The sequence below is a fragment of the Puma concolor genome, chromosome A2 (genome assembly GCF_028749965.1).
Source record: "Puma concolor isolate L17-30 chromosome A2, mPumCon1.1.hap2, whole genome shotgun sequence".
Classification (NCBI taxonomy): Eukaryota; Metazoa; Chordata; class Mammalia; order Carnivora; family Felidae; genus Puma; species Puma concolor.
The window spans coordinates 39,001,762-39,025,504 of NC_141668.1; the positions used below are offsets into that span (position 1 = coordinate 39,001,762).

Genomic DNA, 23,743 nt, shown 5'->3' on the forward strand with positions numbered 1-23,743 from the left:
CAGTATTTTATACTTGTTCATTCTAAATTATGCTGTCTAGTGTAAGGCGGAAAAGCTGATTTCTATTTTTCTTTTAAGAGAGAAGTAAATTCCTTTTTTTGTTTGTTTATTTATGTATTTGACAGAGAGAGTTTGAAGGGGGAGAAGTGTAGAGAGAATCCCAAGCAGGCTCCATATTGTCAGCATAGAGCCCGACATGAGATCATGACCTGAGCCGAAATCAAGAGTCCGTTGCTTAACCGACTGAGCCACCCAGGTGCCCCAAAGAAGATTTTTTCTGATGACTGATTCTCAGAGTTTGGTAGCAGTCAAGGTTAATTTTGAGTTTTGGTGCTTCCTTTGCAATCAGAGAGCCACATTTCGCAAGTGATGGCCTGCAATTATGTGCAAAAAAGCTGTCAAGGTCCTGAGTTGGGAATTCCCCCCCCCCCAACTTCTTCTTGTAGTGCCCTACTGTAATGATTAGTTTGCGAACGTGGAGCGCATGACTGGTTAATGAGGCATTCTGTTTCAGTGGTGTACTTAAAAGTAATTCAGTAATAATTGCTACATGTTATGATTCATATTCCAGAACACACAGTAGCAATAACACATCTGTTGTGGAAGTACCATTATAAGATGGAGAGAGCATTAACCTACCTAACCCTTGTTCTCTAATGACCACGATTCTAGGAAAAAATACAGATTGAATTTTCCTGAGGAACCCACCTACAACAGTGGCAGAGAGAGGAGAGGAGAGCATGGGATGCTGGAGATTGGATTTAGGCAGTCTTTGAAGAGCTGGGTCCCAAAGGAATAGGTAGGCCTGGGTCCTGGGTTTCAGAAAAAGGGAAAGATTTTTTGGGCTGTTCTTAGGGTAAGAGCGGTCATGGGTTTATCGTGTTGTGATACTATTATGGATCGTCTTTTACCAATCTACCCTGCCCTAAGACTGAACCTCTGATTTTTGGGGTGGTCTTTTTTTTTTTTAAGTTTGTTTCTTTGTTGAGAGAGAGAGAGAGAGAGAGTGAAAGATTGAGAGATTGAGAAAGCACGAGCAGGGTAGGGGCAGAGAGACAGGGAGAGAGAGAATCTCAAGCAAGTTCTGCACTATTGTTGCAGAGCCTGATGTAGGGCTTGAACTCATGAACTGTGAAATCATGACCTGAGCCACAATCAACTGATTTTGAGTTGCCCAACCAACTGAGCCATCCAGATATCTCAAACCTTTGGTTTAAAAAAGGGCCAAGACCAAATATTCTGCAGGTCTGACTCTCCTGGCTAAATAGGCCTCCTGCTGAGGCCAAAGGATGGTCCTTTGGTTTTTACTTCTTGGCTCCCAGGAGCCTGAGGCTCGGACTAAAAAGGGAGGAATGTGGTGCTGTGAATTTGTCATTATGACTTCTCTGGGTTCAAGCTCTCATTCATTTTTCAATACCTCTGCACCTATAGTCTTGTTAGAAAAATTCCACCTTGCTCTTTGCATTTGCTCTCCAAGTTTAGGAATTCTGATCTGGCAATTTAAAAAAAAATTTTTTTTTCCAATGTTTTTTATTTATTTTTGGGACAGAGAGAGACAGAGCATGAACGGGGGAGGGGCAGAGAGAGAGGGAGACACAGAATCGGAAACAGGCTCCAGGCTCTGAGCCATCAGCCCAGAGTGATCTGGCAATTTTAAAAACTAATCGTGCTGTTTTCCTAAAACACTGTGGGGGAAAATGGGTATAATTTGTTTCTTAAAAAGTCCAGGGTTCTATGTAAATTGAACTGATTTTGTAGATACGTTAGCACCCAAAGTGTTTGGAATGTTTAATGGCACTTTTCTAAATGTTTGACATACATTAACTCAGTTATTCTTCATAACGTTGGTACCTTTCCCAAAGCCAGACAGCTACAAAATGGCAGGGTTGGGGTTTGAACCCTGGAAGTTTGCTCAGGAGTCTTGTCTCTTAACCACTATGCTATGCCTGCTTTCAGACATCACAGTGTTTCTAGCTTTCTTTTTTTTCCTCACCCACATACTAGTTTCTCATTCACTTGGTCACTAGTCTTGCATTTATTGAGACCTGCTATCAATTAGATGTCGTGGTCAAGGATATTTCCTTTCCTCAAAAATCTCAGCCAGGCAGTGGGAGACAGGTAACTATGCCCCAGAATAAGGAGTTTGGGAGTAGAAGGAGCGATCCACTCTATTTGGGAGTGTGTGTGTGTGTGTGTGTGTGTGTGTGTGTGTGTGTGTGTGTGTGTGTGTGTGTGTGTATCTCAGGAAAGGCTTCAGAACATCAGCTTTTAAAGGAAGGGCGAGGGATAAGGCCTGAACAAAGACCTTAAGAAAAATTGGTCAGCAGGTATACAATGTAGAAATTTCAGGAATGAACTGTAGATCTATTTGAGGGCAAAAGGAAAAATGATAGTAATTGCCACTGTGGGAAAGGCCAAAAATATGGTTGGATGGTGAGGTATTCGAGCTAAAAAATACCAAGGGAGAGGGGTTCTTACAGATTTCATTGTGCGGAAAATCATAACAACAATAAATACCAAATTCAACTGAGAGAATTGCTTTGGGAAGTTGGCACTGGGTCATGACTTTTCCAGGGCTGATTGGTAGCCTTTGTAATAAGCTATTTTATTGGTGCCATTTGTCTTTTGACATAAAAGTACTTGATGCTAAGCAACCATGTGTAAAAATCAAGCCTCTCTTCTTTATAGCACATGTTTCACCCCTCTGGGGACCAGAGCTGTGGTGTCATAGGCAGGGTCACCATCATCTTGATTCAAAAGACATTTTGAGGGTTATATTATGGATGAGTTTCTTAACTAGCATGTGAAATATATAGTAAACCAGCATGACCTTATCCTGGGATAGTAGAGTTGAATTTATACTGGACTGTCTTCTTGTGATAAAATTGCTTGTTAATTCTGAGTAGATGACATTTCTTAGTGGGTTGTTGACTATAATTCTCATCTTTAGAAGTAGTGCCAAAAGTGGAAATCTTCTCACTGTGTCACTCCACCCAGTCCTTTTGTGCACACCCAAATTCAGTTCCTAGGAGACTCTTAGAATAGATGAATGGCTATTCCATAGAAACATCTTAGTATTGCTTTGTTCACTTGGTTGTTTAAGTCTGAATTCAAAGATCAGAGTTTGGAATATAAATCATTCTTTAAGGAAATAATTTATTTTAAATGCTTCCCTTAGCCCTGTAAACAGTGGGAGAGAGAGAGAGAGAGAGAGAAGGAAAGAGGTAGGGAGAAATCATGAGTTTTCACTAATCACAATTTCTGACCTCATCTTTGCCTTTGGTGAACATTTGGATGTCTACAATATGCTGGGCCTGAGGATACAGGACTGAATGTCGTAGAGTTCTTGAATTCACTGAGCTCAGATTCTCATGGGGAGAGATAGATGTGAACAAACAATTCCATTGCACTTTTATATATGCAATCCTTGATGTCAAGTGGGAGTCAAGAGGAGGGAAAAGCTATGTTTTTTCATGACAAGGCTTTCTGAGGGGATGGGAGCGAAGGTGGGGCCCTTGGGCTGAATCTTAAGAAAGAAGCAGTTCTTCAGGCAGGCTCTTGGGGGAAGAAGGGGGTGTTCTCAACCTTAAGTAAAAAATGAGAGCATCCAGGGCACCTGGGTGGCTCAGTCAGTAGAGCGTCTGACTCTCGATTTAGGCTCAGTTCATGATCTCACAGTTTCATGAGTTCAAGCCCTGGGCTGGGCTGTGTGCTGACAGCACGGAGCCTGTTTGAGATTCTCTCTGCCGTCCCTTGCTCACTTTCTCTCTGTCTTTCTAAATACCTACCTACCTACCTACCTACCTACATACATACATCATACATAACTTAAAAAAACTTGGAGCATCCATGCCCACTTGCCTCTTTTGGAGGACAAATTGACTTTCAATAGCTACTCTGTATCTTCTTGTCAAAGGGAATAGATAGCCTGATATACTGTTAAGCCAGTGTCCAAACCCATGTCAATCCCATATTGAATCTCAGGGGAGTGCCAGAGATCCCAAAAAAAACATGCTGTAGATGGAGCCAAGAGCACTCTGTAGTTAGATAACTAACTTATCTTTGGGTAGAATTACATGTAATTTTTCCTTGCAGATAGTAACTTTGTGAAACAATTATTAAAATTAGCTAATACCTGAATGGTAACTATGCCAAAATATATGAAATGCTTCATGCATAATATTCCTTATTCACAGTTGGAAGGAAGTATGATGTTTGGCATATGTAGGTTTGAAACACAGCTCATTTTCATTGCCAGAATTTATTTTTGTTAAACTATTTTGTGGAGTCTAAAAATAAAGATATGGCTGTAAAATTATAATAGCCTAGAATTAAAAGGATAAAATACTATTTGTGAGTCCTCGTTGTGCAAATATTTATCAGTGTTTAATTTGTGCAATAATTCCATGAAAATAAAACCTGCTCATTATTTTTTCATTGATTCTTAATTTTATACCTTACCTATAATCATGTCAGTAGTAATATATTAATTGGCTCAATGCAACCAAATAGATTTCTAAGTATGAGCGAAGGGGGAGTTTTCTCTTTTGTCCATCTAGCCTGTTGTCTATTTAATTGCATCTATTACTTTTCTTTTAGGCACATGCTGTGGGGTTTCTGGGCCAACTTCATACTTGGCTGATTTGAAAGGCAAGTTTCTCTGATTGATGTAAGGTCTGTGCACCTAAAAGGAAGTAGTGTTTGTTCATGAATTAGGTCAATCGATCTATCACTTTTAATGAAGGCCCACCGTGTGCAGTGATGGTTGATTAGTGGTGAACAGAACTGTCCCCTTTCTTGAGCTCATGGAACTGAGAGTGAAGTACTGCAGACAGGCAGTGAATGAGCAAAAAAACAAGTAAGTACATAGTTATCAGTTGTGTTCAGGAACACAATAACCTGTGTTTTCCTGTTAAAGAGAATAAGGGGTTACTGTTAAAGAGAGGCGTGTGTGTGTGTGTGGGGGGGGGGTCCTACCAAAGACCTGGTATCAGAGCTGCTGTCTGCTGATATTTCAGTGCACTATTATTTATTTGCCCTTCTAGGCTGTAAATGGTGACAGTTTTAGAACTTTTAATCTGCACTTCTTTTTTAGGTGTTGTAAAGTGTTTCTGGGACTATTTAAAGTTCGGTATATGTTAATTTGGATCTAGTATTTATCTTCAAATTGTGTGATATATGCATGTATATGTATATATTGACTATGTACCACTAAAGGAAATTATATATAATGTAATTATATGTAATTTAATTGTTATATATATGTAATTTATAGAGTAAAAACATAAAATTTCCCTTAGCAGTTGAATAATTTTTTTCAGAGAATTGGAGCAGAGGGAAGTGGATTATCTTTGATGTGGATTAGTTTTTAGTGCTTATGCCTTTTGATTTTGCCATTTACACATAGTCAAGTCATTTCTAATCACTGTGCAGTGTGGAAACATTGGAGACACGGGGGGGAAGAGGAGACAATATTTCCTGAGAGGGCATACTATTGGTACGGAATATTTAAAGCCCTGGTTGTATAACAGAATTTCAGTGCTGAAATAGACAGCGGAATGCCTCAAATCCCACTGAGGCATGTCTGTTTCCTGTGGGCAAACGTCTGGTGTCCTGAACTTCGTTAGGACTGGAGCCTATTCTGGCATTCTGTGTTTCCTCCTGCATCTCAGCCTGACGACTCAAGCAAGTTATTAAAAAATTGTTCTCAGCTTAGGTGGTACCTATTGACCTTGGATTAATAGGCCCAGAACTTTTAAAATGTTATGTCCATGTATTCACCTGTGTGATGACTACAAACAGTAGTGATGGAAATAGCAAAAGCATTTAATGACTAAGCTTGTCGCTATAAAAATAATGTTCAAAACATGTTTAGCCTACAGAGGGCTCATGGAGCAATCTGAATCCTCATCCCTTTACCTAGAGCTTTTAAACCTTCCAGTATGTTCAGACCTTTCCCTGGGATGTGGAACCCATCTTTCTTCCAGCCAAGGAGGTTGAAGAATCCTTAATTTGATGGTTTGATGACTTAGTACCAGAACTCTTGTACTATGTGTTCTGTTGTGGTTGGTTACTCGGCTTCTATTGACTCAATTTCTCGTTTCCTTTGGACAAGAATTTGCTCTAGTTGTGGTCACCAGGTCCTGTGTTCCATTCCCATGCCCTGCCTGGGAGCATTCCATCTGATAAGCATTTCATTTATTCTGTATTGGTATTGTGTATCGGTATTCTGTATTCTGCATTCTATAGACAGACAGTCACCCCCATTTCCTGGGACTGAATACTATCCTATGAGACCCTGTTAATCTCCCTCTCTTACACAGACTACTTACTTATCTGTTGTGATACCAGTCACCTTTCTGTTCATGCATTCCACAATGCTATGCCCTGTGGTCCATTGGGAATGTTCAGTTGCTCATCTCTGTGCTGGCATGTCTTAGGTCTTTCTTGGTCTTCTCACTGGTACTTTACTAATCAGCTACATCTTGGTCTTTGGGTTTGGCCAGCACCAAATCTCATTCAGTCTAGAGTACCTCACTAACAATTTAATGTTGTCGTGGCTACTGAGTGGAATTCAAAAGCATTAGAATTGCTTGTGTCTGAATAAACATTTATTTATTTATTGAATACCAACTGTATATAAGGCAATGCTTGGTGTTGTGACAAAGAGGCAAGTGAAGAGTGATCCCAATTTCTAGAGCCACATAATCAGTTGAGAGAATTAGTACATGATACACATGTGATGGATAAGAGAATGCCACCCTCCAATTACACATACAGAGACATAATTTTATTTAATTGTAGAACTTGCCTTAGAGAAACCTAATTATACCCATGCATTTTCACTTCTGGATACACCTAAATTCATGAAACTTGCTTGTTCAATCTTGTTTCATGGTTTGTTTCTTAAAATTTCTTGGATTTATTTTGTCCCTCTCTATAGCAGTGAACTTTATAAAAGTATTTCAAATTATTATGCATGTTTTAGAAAGAATGAGGCCATTTGTTGTTGGAGTTACTACTGCAACAGTTAGGAGAAAAAAAGGACTTCTGTGAACTGTTGGCTGAATTCTCCATCCATGGGATTCATAGAGCCACATAATTGCAAGAAATGTCTTGGGTCACATACTTACATATTCTGTCTCTTAAGAGATTAAAATGTTGAGGTTTGACTCCCTTTTTGTCCTATTCACCATTTCTCCTTTGATTTTAAAGTAAGTCTAAACTAAGTATTTCTTATAGCAGTTGAAATCCCTTACCTTCCCACATTGCTTCTCTCCTAAGCCTTTTATATTCCTTTCGTGACTGCAAGTCTTTGTCCATTTCTGGATAATTCAATATAATTCTCCTAGCTTATTGTGTTGCCTTCTTTGATTCCAACTTGCCCATGCTCTATATAAGATAGGACTAAATTCTGTCCTATACAATTGGAATCCCGATCAACAGTAAGTAGAAGGATTTTTTTTTTCAGAATTGCAAATTATTCTTTAGCTGTAAAAAGTTCACAGTAAAGTTCCTGTTAAGATCATTGAAATACACAGTGAAGAGTTGGTGATTTTTCAGTTTCAGAACTTTGTTTGTTGCTGAATCTGCCATTTTCTATCCTACACATTTTTTAATCCTTACATACACGTTTTATTTTAATAGACAGTTGTTGTGTTTTGGTTTCTTTCAAGTTAGCTACAACTAAGCTGGTCTCATTTACAAAGTGTCCTTTTCTAAGCTGTAAAACAGATAAAGATTAGAGATTTCCCAGGTGTCAACTCAGCATCTTTGGAAGATGTTTTGACCTAAAACTATCTTCATCTGATATGGTTCTCAGTTGAGGAGGAATGGACCTCGCTGAGATGGAGTTTTATTTCTCATCTCTGCCTTCATCTATTTAACTTGTCACTGCGTCACAGAAGAAAATGCCCTGTGGCTCATTCCTGAGCCTTGATCTGATAATTTTGTATTTTTCCCCCTTGTGATAACTATTAATTTAACCTATAACAAACTAATGTCATTCAAGGAGAAAATTATTTTAGTGGAAGTAAATGAATTACACTTATTTTACAGGAAGATGGCATAAATACGCTTTTAAAAGAACCTGTTGATGTATATTTTTATATAAATATTTCCCAGTCAGTTGCCAATATTTCAGTATGTTTTTCTACCTACTTCAGGTAAATGAAACAGTCTTTTTTTTTATTTTTTTTATTTTTTTATTTTTTATTTTTTTATTTATAATTTATTTATTTTTATATATGAAATTTATTGTCAAATTGGTTTCCATACAACACCCAGTGCTCATCCCAAAAGGTGCCCTCCTCAATACCCATCACCCACCCTCTCCTCCCTCCCACCCCCCTCAACCCTCAGTTTGTTCTCAGTTTTTAACAGTCTCTTATGCTTTGGCTCTCTCCCACTCTAACCTCTTTTTTTTTTTTTTCTTCCCCTCCCCCATGGGTTCCTGTTAAGTTTCTCAGGATCCACATAAGAGTGAAACCATATGGTATCTGTCTTTCTCTGTATGGCTTATTTCACTTAGCATCACACTCTCCAGTTCCATCCATGTTGCTACAAAAGGCCATATTTCATTTTTTCTCATTGCCACGTAGTACTCCATTGTGTATATAAACCACAATTTCTTTATCCATTCATCAGTTGATGGACATTTAGGCTCTTTCCATAATTTGGCTATTGTTGAGAGTGCTGCTATGAACATTGGGGTACAAGTGCCCCTCTGCATCAGTACTCCTGTATCCCTTGGATAATTTCCTAGCAGTGCTATTGCTGGGTCGTAGGGTAGGTCTATTTTTAATTTTCTGAGGAACCTCCACACTGCTTTCCAGAGCGGCTGCACCAATTTGCATTCCCACCAACAGTGCAAGAGGGTTCCCGTTTCTCCACATCCTCTCCAGCATCTATAGTCTCCTGATTTGTTCATTTTGGCCACTCTGACTGGCGTGAGGTGATACCTGAGTGTGGTTTTGATTTGTATTTCCCTGATAAGGAGCGATGCTGAACATCTTTTCATGTGCCTGTTGGCCATCCGGATGTCTTCTTTAGAGAAGTGTCTATTCATGTTTTCTGCCCGTTTCTTCACTGGATTATTTGTTTTTCGGGTGTGGAGTTTGGTGAGCTCTTTATAGATTTTGGATACTAGCCTTTTGTCCGATATGTCATTTGCAAATATCTTTTCCCATTCCGTTGGTTGCCTTTTAGTTTTGTTGGTTGTTTCCTTTGCTGTGCAGAAGCTTTTTATCTTCATAAGGTCCCAGGAATTCACTTTTGCTTTTAATTCCCTTGCCTTTGGGGATGTGTCGAGTAAGAGATTGCTACGGCTGAGGTCAGAGAGGTCTTTTCCTGCTTTCTCCTCTAAGGTTTTGATGGTTTCCTGTCTCACATTCAGGTCCTTTATCCATTTTGAGTTTATTTTTGTGAATGGTGTGAGAAAGTGGTCTAGTTTCAACCTTCTGCATGTTGCTGTCCAGTTCTCCCAGCACCATTTGTTAAAGAGACTGTCTTTTCTCCATTGGATGTTCTTTCCTGCTTTGTCAAAGATGAGTTGGCCATACGTTTGTGGGTCTAGTTCTGGGGTTTCTATTCTATTCCATTGATCTATGTGTCTGTTTTTGTGCCAAGTCTTTTTTTTTTTTTTTTAATGTGTATTTATTTATTTTGACAAGGAAAGAGACACAACAAGCTGGGAAGGGGCAGAAAGAGGGAGAGGGAGAATCCCAAGCAGCTCCGCACTGTGAGTACAGTATGTTTTTCTAAGGTAGAAACTGAATTTATAGTTTTTAAATTTCAAAAATAACCATTTTTGATGGTTCTGTGTTTTTTATTTTTCTGTATATTCCCGGAGCCATTAATTTTTTTTTTTTTTTTTTTAAGACCAGCTTTATAAAGCTTATTTCATACTAGGTGGGTATAGGAGATTCTGTTCCTTAAAAATTAGGGTCAAAGTCACTGGATTTTTTGTACTAGTCTTGGAGGTGATATATTATAGTAATAAGAGTTTCCTTAAGAACGGCAGGTTTGCTTCTACCGTGTTTGTCATTTAAAACAAAAAGCATCTTTGCAAGCTACCAGTTCTACTGCGGCGATGTTTAAACACAGAAAATACACTTGCTTCTTAAAATTATTGGTCCACATGAATCAGTCAGGAGATGACTACTGCTGGAGTCCAAAGTGGAAACATTCATATAATGTTTCTTTCCTCTTTTGAAATGTGTGATGACTTTTATTTATTTTTATTTATTTTTTAATGTTTATTTATTTGAGAGAGAGATTGAGATTGTGAGTGGGGGAGGGCAGAGAGAGGGAGACACAGAATCTGAAGCAATCTCCAGGCTCTGAGCTTTCAGCACAGAGCTGGACAAGGGGCTCGAACCCATAAACCATGAGATCATGACCTGAGCCAAAGTTGGATTCTTAACCGACTGAGCCACCCAGGCATTCTGAAATGTATGACGACTTTTAATCTGTAATATTAAGTGGTAGGTTATTTCTGTGAAGATTAATGATGATTTGTAGACCAGCTTAAGTGAAAATTTTAACAAGTTCATTGCCTGGAGAGAATTCATCACAGTGTTAGTAAGAACAGTGATTTGTGAGGAGTAGGAGGTGGAAGGGGGCTTTGAGAGAAAGCATATATGATCAGAACTGCTTAATGTTTATTTATGACCAGGTGACCATTAAGCAACTCCTGGATAATATTGTACCCACTTACATCCTTTGAAACAGCAATGTAACTCTCTGCCTGTTTAAGAATGCAGGAACTGGGGCACCTGGGTGGCTCAGTCGGTTAAGCGTCCGACTTCGGCTCAGGTCATGATCTCACGGTCTGTGAGTTCGAGCCCCGCATCGGGCTCTGTGCTGACCACTCAGAGCCTGGAGCCTGTTTCAAATTCTGTGTCTCCCTCTCTCTCTGACCCTCCCCTGTTCATGCTCTGTCTCTCTCTGTCTCAAAAATAAATAAACGTTAAAAAAAAAAAAATTAAAAAAAAAAAAAAGAATGCAGGAACATGCCTTCACCACGTTTGGCTTATTTTCTTTTCTGTCCTCTGTTGTAATTATCTCTGCATGTGCCCAATCTTCCATAATAATGTCAATATGTGAAAAGATAGAAATGGTGAATCCTTTGTCATTAAACTGGAGTTTGATTCCTCAGGACACTGAATTTCTAGGCTGGTAGGGATTTCAGCATTCTATCCCAGCTTCTCCCAAACGCTTACTGAGAGAGCAGTACCTCTCTGACATCCTGAGGCGTGTGGGGGTGTAATTTACTGGTGCCCGGAGCCTGCTGTCTGTGTATGTTATTCCATCTTCTTGGGGAAGGAGGACAGTGCAATTTCAAAAGTAGAATAGTGATTATGGCTTTCTGATCCACTGCTGCCTGTTGGGCATGTTAAAAAAGAAAAGGCAGTGAAGTTTAATGCAAATTGTGGTCTTTTTGAGGCAGGGTCATCTTTAGCTGTTTCACAGTGCAGTAGCCTTTGGAGAAACTGTTTCTCACTTGACATGCTTTCAGATGTTGTTTGCAAGAGACTCAACGGTTGGGGCCCAAAGTCCTTGTGCAGGTCCAAGGACAAGCTGGAGCCCAGGTTCTTCTTGTTTAGGTGGAGTGAGGCTGTCACTCCCTTGGGTAGAGTTCTGGGATCCTTGACATCAAAAGTGTGCACATGTCAGATCTGCAGAGAGCTGTTTTGTAGGCACATAATTGGATTTCAACATCTTTATCAGTTGGAAAGTGTAAAATATCTCAGAGCGTTGTTGAGGGGATTAAAAAATGAAATGTGAAAACCCTAGAATAGTGCTTCCTACATGGTAGACCATAAATCACAGACCAGTGTAACATGCATATACGCTGTAGTGGATGAAGAGGAGGCAGAATGTGAATACGGATAGTGTGTTAGGCAAGAAATAGTTCATGCAGCCCCTGGCGTCTTTATCCATTAAACAGAGTTATTGCACAAGCGGTCTTGGTGCGGATGTCGTGTGAGCAGACCTGAAAGTGGGCCTTGCCTCTCTTGATGACACACAACAACCTTCAGCAGTCAGCTTGTGGAGTGCTCCCCTGCGTGTTGGGTTATTGTGAGAGTCAGAACAGCACAGCTGAGACAGAATGCAATGCGGCTGGCGGAGGCGGTCAGAAAGGGAGACAGGTAGGTTGAATAGGTTGCTCCACTGATACTCTGAAAGAGACAATAAGCTTAGGAAATGGACTTTACAGCTTTGATGCTTTTTGGTTCTTGATGCCTTGCGAAGGCACAGGGAGGCTTTTGGGTGTTATTTAGGCACTCTTATTTGTTTCCAATCTCAGGAGGCTGTGTATTGTTAATGGTGGGCTTAAATGGGTATAGTCGTCTTCTCCAGGTGATGAAGGACCGGAGAAACACCCTTGTGAATCTCTTCTGCTTTCTTCAGGGCTGGAGAGTCGGCAGGTGTGGAGATTGCCCTATTGATCATCTGTAGCATGGGTGTGAAATTCAAGTAAATCTAATCTACAGCTCTGGAAAGGAGGAAAAGTGATGGATCTCAGGTTCCAAAGATCATCCTACTAGAGCAGCCCTGTCCAATAGGCCAGTCACACATATTATCAGAAAAAAATTTTTTTAATGTTTATTTATTTTTGAGAGAGACAGAGACAGTGTGTGAGTGGGGTTGGGGCAGAGAGAGACACAGAATCTGAGGCAGGCTCCAGGCTCTGAGCTGCCAGCACAGCCCCATGCAGGGCTCAAACTCACAAGCCATGAGATCATGACCTGAGTCGAAGTCAGATGCTTAACCGACTGAACCACCCAGGCGCCCCAGTTTTAAATTTTCTGGTAGCCACACTAAAAAGTTACCAAAAGTCATAAAAGTAAAAAAGATGAAATTAATTCTGATCATATTTTATTTAACTCATTATATCCCCCCAAATATCCTTTTAATGTGTAACAGCATAAAAATTGAGATGTTCTGTATTCTTTTTTTTAGAAGCAAGTGTGTCTTTTACATTGAAAATGTTTAAAAAGCACTATTGAGCACTTACTAAGTATCATTGTAAGCTCTTTAATTGCATTACTATGTTTAATCCTTTCAGTTACCCTATGTGGTAGACACTGGTATTATTCCCATTTTATAGATGTAGAAACTGAGAGAGGTTAAGGAATCTTCCTAAGGTCACAGAGCATCTCATTAGCAGAGCCAGGATAGTCTTCGGCCATCCAGGTCCGCATTGTGTGATGTTAACCATGAGGATATCATCCTGCCTCTTTTAACACAGACCTTGGAGGTAGGAAACTGAATGATCTCAATGGGTGGAAATTTGCCATTGAAAAGAGGGATTGATGCTGGAAACTGACATCGTCTAAACTGGCATCTTGGAACTCAAAAGATGAAATAGCTTACCAGAACCCTGGTGTGGTGAGCTGCCTGTCTGCACCACAGAATGTAGAACTGAGAATCCTGAGGGTTTCCTCTTTATTTGTCTGATTTTTCTTCCTTCTTGCCCAGGGTTTAGCTTGCATTGTTAATTCATTGAAATCGTGTCCTTTCGGGATTTTTTTTTCTCCAGGGGTGGTGGCGATAGTGGTGGAATGTTCCAGTCCTCCTGAGGGCTTTCGGTTTCCCTTTCCCGGTGCTGTTGACCACATAAACTGTGACAAAACACCATTCTTATCTTTGAATGATATTTAACCTTCATGTGCTTCACACTTAACATTTAATGAGGTTGGGCAGGATGGCCTGGGTTCAGCATAAACGCTGTCAGGGTCAGTTACCTGTGACTCTGGAGCTGGGTTTTATTGACATTTTATGTGCCAGCGTTGATTGGGGAGATTGCGCCTGTTACCACATCCTTATTCCTGATTCTAATGGGGAAGCTGGCATTTGCCAGATTTGGGGCAACCACTGTTTTAACAAGAGGGACCTGTGTGTGTTAACACTGCTGCATCCCCACAGCCTTGACTTTGGTAAGGAGAAACAACGATTGAATGACTATTGAATGAATGAATTTTAGTGCTCTCAGTTCCATTTTTTAAAATTCTGTTTCATTGACTGATATTGTAGAAAACACAACTTCCCTCAAACTTACTTATTTAATACAAAACTATAATTTAAAATTTTTTTTTTTTCAACGTTTATTTATTTTTGGGACAGAGAGAGACAGAGCATGAATGGGGGAGGGGCAGAGAGAGAGGGAGACACAGAATCGGAAACAGGCTCCAGGCTCTGAGCCATCAGCCCAGAGCCCGACGCGGGGCTCGAACTCACGGACCGCGAGATCATGACCTGGCTGAAGTCGGATGCTCAACCGACTGCGCCACCCAGGCGCCCCAAAACTATAATTTTAAAAATAAAAAGAAAAGAGAGACAAGATAAACATGAATTTTAAATTCAGAATTATACATATTTTGTCTACCTTTTTTTATCTTTTCCTGTTTCTGGAGAATTTTAAGGCGCATCCTAGATATGATGTCATTTTTTTGTGTTTTTCTGGAGAATTTTAAGGCAAATCCTAGATATGATGTCATTTTACCTCAAAATTCTTCACTATGCATTTCTAACTGAGAAGGACTATTTAAAATTTTTTTAATGTTTATTTATTTTTGAGAGAGGGGCAGAGAGAGAGGGAGACACAGAATCAGGTGCCAGACTCTGAGCTGTCAGCACAGAGCCCAACGTGGGACTCGAACTCGTGAAATGTGATATCATGACCTGAGCCAAAGTCGGATGCTTAACTGACGGAGCCACCCACGCATCCCCAGGACTATTTTTAAAAACTAATTATCATTTAATCATTACACCTAACATAATCAACAGTTACTTCAAGAGTTAGTATTAACAGCTAGTCCATATTTCTGGTGATCCCACAGATGTGTTTTATAGATGATGTTCCCTGCCTGGCTCCAATTTAGGATTTAAACACAGTTCACATTTTGCAATGATTATTGGGTCTCTTAGGTCTTTTATTATTGTCCTTCCCTCCCCTGCTGCTGTTTCCCACCCCCACCCCCATGCCATTGGCTTGTTGACAAAATGAACTCACTTGTAGGTTCAGATGTGTTTTATTGCTGATGGCTCTTGCGGTCTTTCACCTGTTCCTCTAGAACCTGTAGATTGGATATTTGATCTAGAGATGTAATTAGATTCAGGCTTGTTTGTTTCTTTATTCCTTTGGCAAGAAGATCTCTTCAGTGGTACTGTTCACTTTTACCTTCCTTCAACAAGGACCTGTTGTGGCTGCCCCTCTTGGAGTGGGTTTACTCAAGATACTCAAGATACACAAGATCAGGGGGCACCTGGGTGGCTCAGTTGGATGAGCGCCCAACTCTTGATTTCGGCTCAGGTCATGATCTCATGGTTTGTGAGATCAAGCCCCGTGTCCGGCTCTGTGCTGACAGCACAGAGCCTGCTTGGGATTCTGTCTCTCCTTCTCTCTTTGCCCCTCTCCTGCTCATGATCAGTCTCTCTCTCAAAATAAATAACTATTTTTTTTTTAACGTTTATTTATTTTTGAGACAGAGAGAGACAGAGCATGAACAGGGGAGGGACAGAGAGAGAGGGAGACACAGAAACAGAAGCAGGCTCCAGGCTCTGAGCCATCAGCCCAGAGCCCGACGCGGGGCTCGAACTCAGGGACCGCGAGATCGTGACCTGAGCTGAAGTTGGACGCTCAACCGACTGAGCCACCCAGGCGCCCCTCAAAATAAATAACTAAATAAACAAACAAACAAAAAAAAGTGGTTCCCTGCTTCACTGATGTTAGGCTCGGTAACTGACTTACTTTGACCAGTGGAATCAAATCCAGATGTGATACAAGCACTGCTGGGCTAGCCCTCTTGTATCTCTGCTGCCGCCATCAGAAACGCTTCCCTTGGTTTGCTGCCCCTTCACATTGGGCCCCAGAAGAAGTATTTGTGGAATAGACCTAAGTCTACAGGGAGGATCCAAGCCCACGTAGGCATGCAACATTGCCTAGGACGCTCCCAATCAGCATCCTAGAGAATGAAAATGAATAAAAATTATTTGAAGCCACTGGGTTATGGGATGGTATGTTATATAGCAACAGCCGACTGATGCAGTCATAAAGAAAAAGTTAGAGATGTTTAAATTGCCTCTGTTTAAGGCAGTTACACTTTGAATAAAATTTCTGTCATAAGCTATGAAAATATTTTGAAGTTTAGCATTTGAAAAGATTAACTTTCAACTGACTGGAAAATTCATTTATATGGAAAATATCCCCAAACCGCTATTAACAGTGTGATGCATAGTTCTTATGAGTTGTGTGTCCAGAAGAAGAGAACAAGCACTTTCTTTAAATAAAGTCTGCTTAGCTTCGCTGAACAGTTGTACCAGACCCTGAGTTAATACACGTTCATCAGGTTTCACACTGCTGACTAGCAGTAAGAAACGGTCACATGATGCTGTGGGCTGAGAACATGTTTTCTTCACATCCCACAAATAAACCAGTGCAGGAAATTTCAAGACCTGAATAATGAAAATGAAAGAAAATCCTCATTTTCATAGAAAACCCTCCTTTATGTCTGCACAGAGTGAAGTAACAAATTCAGAATGAATGTCAAATCCCAGGGACATGACTTGCTACCATTTTATTCTACCACTTAGGAAACACTTCCCATGTGTGGCAGGCTTTGTGCTGAGTATTTCACCATTATCATTTCAAGTGATAACCCAAGAAGTATGTATTATTACCATATGCACTTTATTTTTTTATGTTTATTTATTTGAGAGAGTGCACATGCAGGAGCTGGAGAGGGAGAGAAAGAGGGAGAGGGAGAGGGGGAGAGAGAGAGAGAGAGAGAGAGAGAGAGAGAATCCCAAGCAGGCCCCACGCTCAGCACAGAGCCCAACACGGGGCTTGATCCCACAAACCATGAGATCATAACTTGAACATAAATCAAGAGTTAGACACTCAACTGACTGAGCCCCCCAGGCACCCCTTATACACTTGAGAGAATGAAGAAGCTAAAACATAACCAGCATGAGTAGCCTGACAAAGCCATAGTGTTCAGGCAGGGATTTGGAGGCAGGCTGTCTTACTCCAGACCAGTTCTCTTGCTCGTATCCTATACCGTGAAAAAATACGTCTAATATCTTCTTTGTGACGTCAGAAATTGCCATGTAGATATTACCACAAAGCCATCTTCCAATCTTTTCTCCTCAAATGGAAGATATCTAACATGGTAACATTTAAAGAAATACTTCATGACTCCTTCTTAACTCCCAATGCTTACATATAATCAAACCATCAGGATGCTCACAGAGCAATTTCAAAAACCCTTCAGAAATCAGTAAACAAAATTAGAGATTAAAAAGCCATACCTTACTTTTCAAAGACTGGTGGGATGTATGAAAAAGACACAAGGCTTAAAGTGGCTGGGAGTGACCTAGGCAATGTTGCATGCCTACGTGGGCTTGGGTCCTCCCTGTGGAGTAGACTTAGGTCTATTCCACAAATACTTCTGGGGCCCAACGTGAAGGGGCAGCAAACCAAGGGAAGCGTTTCTGATGGCGACAGCAGAGATACAAGAGGGCTAGCCCAGCGGTGCTTGTGTCACATCTGGATTTGATTCCATTGGTCAAAGTAAGTCAGTTACTGAGCTTAACATCAGTGGATCAGGGAAAGAATACCCCTTTCATGAAGGTGGAGAGGGAAAAACTTTGCCAATCAGTAATCTAATTTATCATAATAACCAGGGTCATTGGTACGATCACCTAACATGGTTTGATGTTATATATAGTTATTACATTTTACCTTTGAAAACTCTGCCATAAATCCTACCTTTCAACCTGTTTATTCTGTACACAGATAACCAAGTTTTTTAAGAATCATATTTATGTAAGGAGAAATAAACTTTGCATGAGGATTTGAGGCCTTCTTTTGGGAATTGAAACATTTTCCTGGATGTTTGGAAACTTGGTAACCTTTTTCTTTACTTTTCTCTGTACAGTTAGTCTCAAAAAGGATCCCTACTGTCCCCAGGAATTTGACTTCTGTGAGTAAGGGGTTAACTTAGCATCTAAATGTAAACCTCTAGGAAATAGAAGTTAATTCCATTTGTCATAGTAACTAGGTCATGTAGTACACTAGTAAGTCAAGAATTGTCAGATTCTAATCTTTTATCTTCAACCAGCTCACAGAACTTCCAGGGTCCAATGACTTAATCTCTGGGTGCTTGTAAATGAAACCAGGGGAGATGATAGATATGAAAGCCAGAGACAGTTGTGGGGGTATTCACATATCAAATACAGTTATTTTCAAATACTTTACAGTTTTGTTAATATAAAGTTCTAATTCCTAATCATTCTGCCTAAGCTACTTTGAAATCTACCTTAGTGCAGTGGATGGAGAAAGGGTTTATTAAAAAGATTAGTGTTATGAACCTATAAAAAAAAGTGCATCATAAGAATTAGAACATTTATTTTGGTATATAATCAATGCTAATTATAATTGGTACTAATTTGAAGTGTGCTTAATCTGTTCACAAAGCAGACCCAGTGGACTTCAAATTGACAATTTCCATAATGAATTGAAAGTAACAAAGTGGTTTTTATTTAAATAAATTTCACAATAAATGTTATTTCCTTAATTCAAATTTATTTCTAACTAAATCACCTGAGCAGGATTTTTACCGTGTTTACAAAATTATTTATTTTTCAGATGCATGAAAAACACTGCTAATGTCAGATAGTTGCTTTTAATTTGAAATGTCTCAGGAAGTGATATGGTGGTTAGTATTTTTCTCTCCCTTCTCTCTCTCTCTCCTTTTTATTATTTATTTATTTTTTTATTCAGAGCCTTAAATGTGCTAAATGTATCTAATCTACGAGTAGGAGAGAGAGGTGGAGTTGCTACTATCCTTAAGTGCCTTCCCATCTCCATTAGTTAAATGTTTAATTTAACAATACATTCTTGGCAGGATTTTCCAGTCTCTTACAAGGAAGGAAAACCAATTTTGTAATAAACTACAGTTATGATGTTTGATTCAATGGGAGATGCCAGCCTGCTGAGGGATTTCCAGTTCTGTCATCTCCCAGTAGGGGGAGGAAAAAGTAGCTTTTGTACCACAGAGCTCACCACCCATATTTCTACACATTCTTCCTTTCCCCTTGACTTTCCTGATGAATTATCAGCTTCCTTACCTGGCATGTTCTTGATCTTCTGGACCACAGATGAAGGTGTAGTGGTGACTGTTATTCCTGCTACTGATACTAGTATAATTGATGAGAATTTCAGGGTCAGACATGATGTATTTCCCATTTCACAAAGCATGGTTCCATTAGCCTAGATTTCCTCTCACTTCAGTCATGAAGTAGGTTTTTAAAAGAAGTTTTTCATGTTTCTGTATTTCATTCCTAGTGCTATTATTGCTCCTTCCTGCTACTATTTATTGAGTGTTTATTTCATGCCAGAGACATGCCATAAAGTCTCCATGTATAATTTCATTTAATTCCCACGTCCCTCTGCAATAGGTGTTGTTAGGATACCCATTTGACACATGAGGATTCTGAAACCCAGGGAGGATCACCAATTTGCCCTATTTGTTACATGGCTGGTAAGAGAGGCAGCAAGGGCTCCAAGCCAAGTCCATCTTCCTGTGGAGCCTGTACTTGTGAGCACAATGCTGAGTGCCCCATTGCTCTGTAATCTGCCTCCTTTCGTCTTGGCATTTGGAACTAGGGTACCTTAGATAGTTTTTCCTCCTTTCCTTCTCAAGGCCCAAGTTCAATTAGCATCTTTCTTTTGACCCCTTAAAGAAAACAGCCATTAGTTATGTATTTAATACACATGTACTAAACATCAGCTGTGTGAAGAGTGCTTACGGCGTTAGGAAATGGAGCTCTGAAGATTTGTTTGTTTCTGTTAGGGTCTACAAAACATTTGAGGTAGCTGATAAAATATATATACAATAAGAAAAGGATAAAAATAAGTCTCGGAGATCAGCCAGATAAAATGACTTCCCTCAAGCGGGCTGTCTGGAAGAGCCCCATGTTAGGGTCAAGCTTTGATGTCCTTTATTTGTCTACCTGGTCTGTTGTGCAGGGCATAATGAATACTCCTGGGGGCACTTTGCATCTCAGACTTCCCTGGAGGACTCTGCCCTCACGCTGAGCCCTGGATCCAGGCCATCTTGATTCATGACCACAATGACCAGCATCTCCTAAAGATTTCACAGTGTGCAGAATATTTTCACAGGGGTTGTCTTGTTTGTTCCCTACATTCCTGAGAAGTAGTGGTCATGTGGAAATTGAGTCATGTAGTACAGCCTGCCCACATTCGGTGAAGCTCTTCAAACCTCACTGCTTCCTTGAACTGTCCGCCGGACTTCATTCCTCCCTGACGCAGGGTTCTTCCTGTTTCAGTTCTTCTTGCAAAGGCTGTTGATGACACCACCATTCCCCTTCATGTCTCGGCATTTCTGTTAGTGGCAGACCCTCCAGAAACCTACCACAGTGGTCATTTGTGTCCTGTTACAGTTTCTTCAATATTGTTGAACAGCAGCTAGAACAGTGACTTAAATCTGCCTTGTCGTTTCTCACACTCTATCAACCATACAGTGTAAGTTTTTAATGACGTAAATATAAACGTTGAAACCTCAAAATCCCTCACTATCTGCACCAGTTCCTAGTTTATAGTTTTCAGGTGATCGTGGACTTTGTGGAGCCTGAGGAAAATGACGGAAGGTGTGTTCTGGGACACTGGTCATCTCAAATAGTTGGATACATTCATTATGTAAATATTCCTGGAACAGAGGAACTGTGTTATCTGTTTCAAACAGAGATGAAAACAAAAGTCTACCCTAAGGTCTGTCTTCATTTCAGCCGAATGGGACGTGGTGGTCCTTCAAGTTGTCACAAGTCTGTGGCTGATTGTAACTTCTTCTTGAGCAATCTAAGCTGGCACAGGAAATCTGAGAGATGACTGAAGGGTGCGTCAGGGAGCAAAATTTTCTGAAACATCTTTTAAACACGAAGTGGCAGATATGCAACATTTCCTTATGGATCTTAGAAAACATCCTAAGTGGAAAAGGAACCTCAAAAAATTTATTTAAAAAAAAAAAAAAGCATTTTCGGTTCCTTTGAGTTTTGTTAACATTTACCCTTTGAAGTAGAGTTGCCAGATTTAGCAAATAAAAAGTACAGGACACCCAGTTAAATTTTAATTTCAGATAAACAATGAAAAAGAATGTGTATAAGTCCGTTCCCTGCAATGTTTGAGGAGTACTTATACTAAAAACTTCTGTGTTACTTTTCTGAAATCTGTGTATAACTGGGCATTCTGTATTTTATCCAGAAATCCCATTTTCAAGAAAGTTTATTGATTCACAGTTAGGTCAGTTAAGAGTGTTATTTTTTAAATGTAAATGATGTGTATGAAAATCAATTGGTCTAACTTTAGCTCTTCTGATAGAAACTTAATATTAGGGGCGCCTGGGTGGCTTAGTTGGTTAAGCGTCAGATTCTTGGTTTTGTCTCAGGTCATGATCTCATGGTTCATGGGTTCAAGCCCTGCATTGGGCTCTGTGTTGACAGTGTGGAGCTTGCTTGGGATTCTTTCTCTCCCCCTCTCCCTCTCTCCCCCTCTCCCTCTCTCCCCCTCTCCCCCTCTCCCTCTCTCCCCCTCCCCCTCTCTCCCTCTCTCCCCCTCCCCCTCTCTCCCTCTCTTCCTCTCTCCCTCTCTCCCTCTCTCCCTCTCTCTCCCTCTCTCTCCCTCTCTCTCCCTTCCCTGCTTATTCATTCTCTCTCTCAAAATAACTAAAATAACGTATTTTTTTTTTAAAAAGGAGAAACTTAATTTTAATTAGCTAAGGAAGCCCAGGAGTTTAAAAACTGACCTATCTGAAGTCAGTGCAACTAAATTAGACTTAAAAAAGAGGTAAGGAATCCTAGAAATAGGAAAGTAGGATTTATTGTTAATATTCAGTCATCTGTTTTCCTTCACCTCCATTTCCCCACTGCTCCTAATTCTGCCCCCTGGAGGCTATAGAAAATAATAAGGATGGTATTACTAATGATCTCCAGCCCCTGTTGAGATCACTTATGTGCCAGACACTCTTACAGTATTTGTTTTAGTTTATTTAATCTTCATGACAGACTTTTGAGATAGGTACTTTTATGATTTCTGTTTGTTATAAGTTAGGAAACTAAAGCACAGGGAAGCTAATTAGCTTAACCAAGGACACATCTCTTTGTCAACCCTTGAAGTGTTTTCTCTTTTGTAGTCTTAAAGTTTCTACTGAACTTTTTTTCTTTCTTGTAGGACAAAGTGTCTGGACTCCTTTCTACCCTCGTTCAGCTCTGGGCCAGCTGTGGTTTGTCAGTGCCCTTGAATGTATTATGGCTCAAATTTAAAAGTACATTTTATGTGTAATATAATTTATAAGTAGGGTACGTTGGGATTTTTAATGGCCTTTTTACTGGATGCTGTGCCCCAGGATTATATGAATTTTTATTTTATTGTATTATTTGGTGGTAAATGTACTTTTTGGGCGATGGTAAACGTACTTTTAACAGATTGAGCTTTTCTTCAGGTAAAACTTCTAGGTTCCTGATCTAAACAAAATGCAAGCAAGTCAAGTCTTCTTCAGTTTCTGTGCAGTTTTTTTTTTAAACAAATGCATAGGAATTCACTTGGATTTGTTTAATTTTTAGAAATTATTTCATTTTACCTCATTCTTCCCGCCTGCTATCTTGTCATAGAATAAAACATAATGATGGTAATGGTATGTGCTTAGAACAGAGATCCAAGCTCTGCAGGAAAGTGCATGTATGACTAAGTATTTCCTGTGTGTGTCCTTACTTGGACATTTCTAGTCTCTGCGTGTCTTTTCAGTTGGCTTAAGTGGACAGGCAATAGGGTCATATCAGTGTGTTAGGTACTATTTGTCCATCTTGTCTCAGGGAAGAAGGTTGGAGCCACGTTATAGCATTTTTCTTCGTTATAACCTGACGGACTCTTAAATCACCTTCCTTTGATAATCCACAATGATCCTGCCTAGTTAGGTATATTATTCCTAAATCACCACGTCGTTCTGTGCCCTGCTCGTGCTTGTTAAGTTTCTCCCAAAGTAGTAAGACTGTTATTCCTAATAGTTTGATCTTAATAATAAAAGTAGCCATGAGTTAATAAGAGGAAGAAGTATTTACCTGGAGAATTGTAAACCATTACTATTTCATGTAAGAAAATATGCAGCTCTTGTGTTCAAGCCCCGAGTCGAGCTCTCTGCTATCAGGGCAGAGCCCACTTCCTCTATCCCCCTCTCTCTGCACTTCCCCTGCTCACGCTCTCTCTCTCACAAATAAATAAACATTAAAAAAAAAATAGAAAATATGCAGCTCTAATGGTATTAGATAAGCTGGGGACAGAATGTGAGAAAAAAGGCACTCTTTTTTTTTTTTTTTTTTTAAGGAAAGCTCAGAGTTAGATCAACTGAGAAAGAATCTTCTACCATCTCTTAAAACTGGAAGAGAGATAAAATTATGTTCATATACCCGAAAGCCCTAAAATTTCAAGAAGGATCAAACACACTTCTATGTCATGAGTTGATCGTCTTTCAGTATACCATTAGTAGAGAACAGCTTTCTGTATTTGTCAACATTATCAATAATTAGTGTAATGTCTGTGTAGATGTGCTCAATAAATATAATAGTCATAATTTCACTCACTTTGGCTTATGCTTTTAATGAATAACTACCACAAAGTGATTAACGTTTATTCTCAGTCTGTTTGACAGTTTTTAACTATCTT

General features: G+C 39.8%; 1 protein-coding gene and 1 long non-coding RNA gene across 5 annotated transcripts in view; both read left to right on the forward strand.

The window, feature by feature from the left end:
- Window positions 1-23,743, forward strand: part of DOCK4 (dedicator of cytokinesis 4) — a 434,929-nt gene that overhangs the window by 96,347 nt on the left and 314,839 nt on the right. The window lies entirely within an intron of this gene.
- LOC147583112 (uncharacterized) lies at window positions 11,005-15,461 on the forward strand. Its single transcript, XR_015245529.1, has 2 exons — window positions 11,005-14,109; window positions 14,340-15,461. It is a non-coding gene; the product is annotated as an uncharacterized LOC147583112 (long non-coding RNA).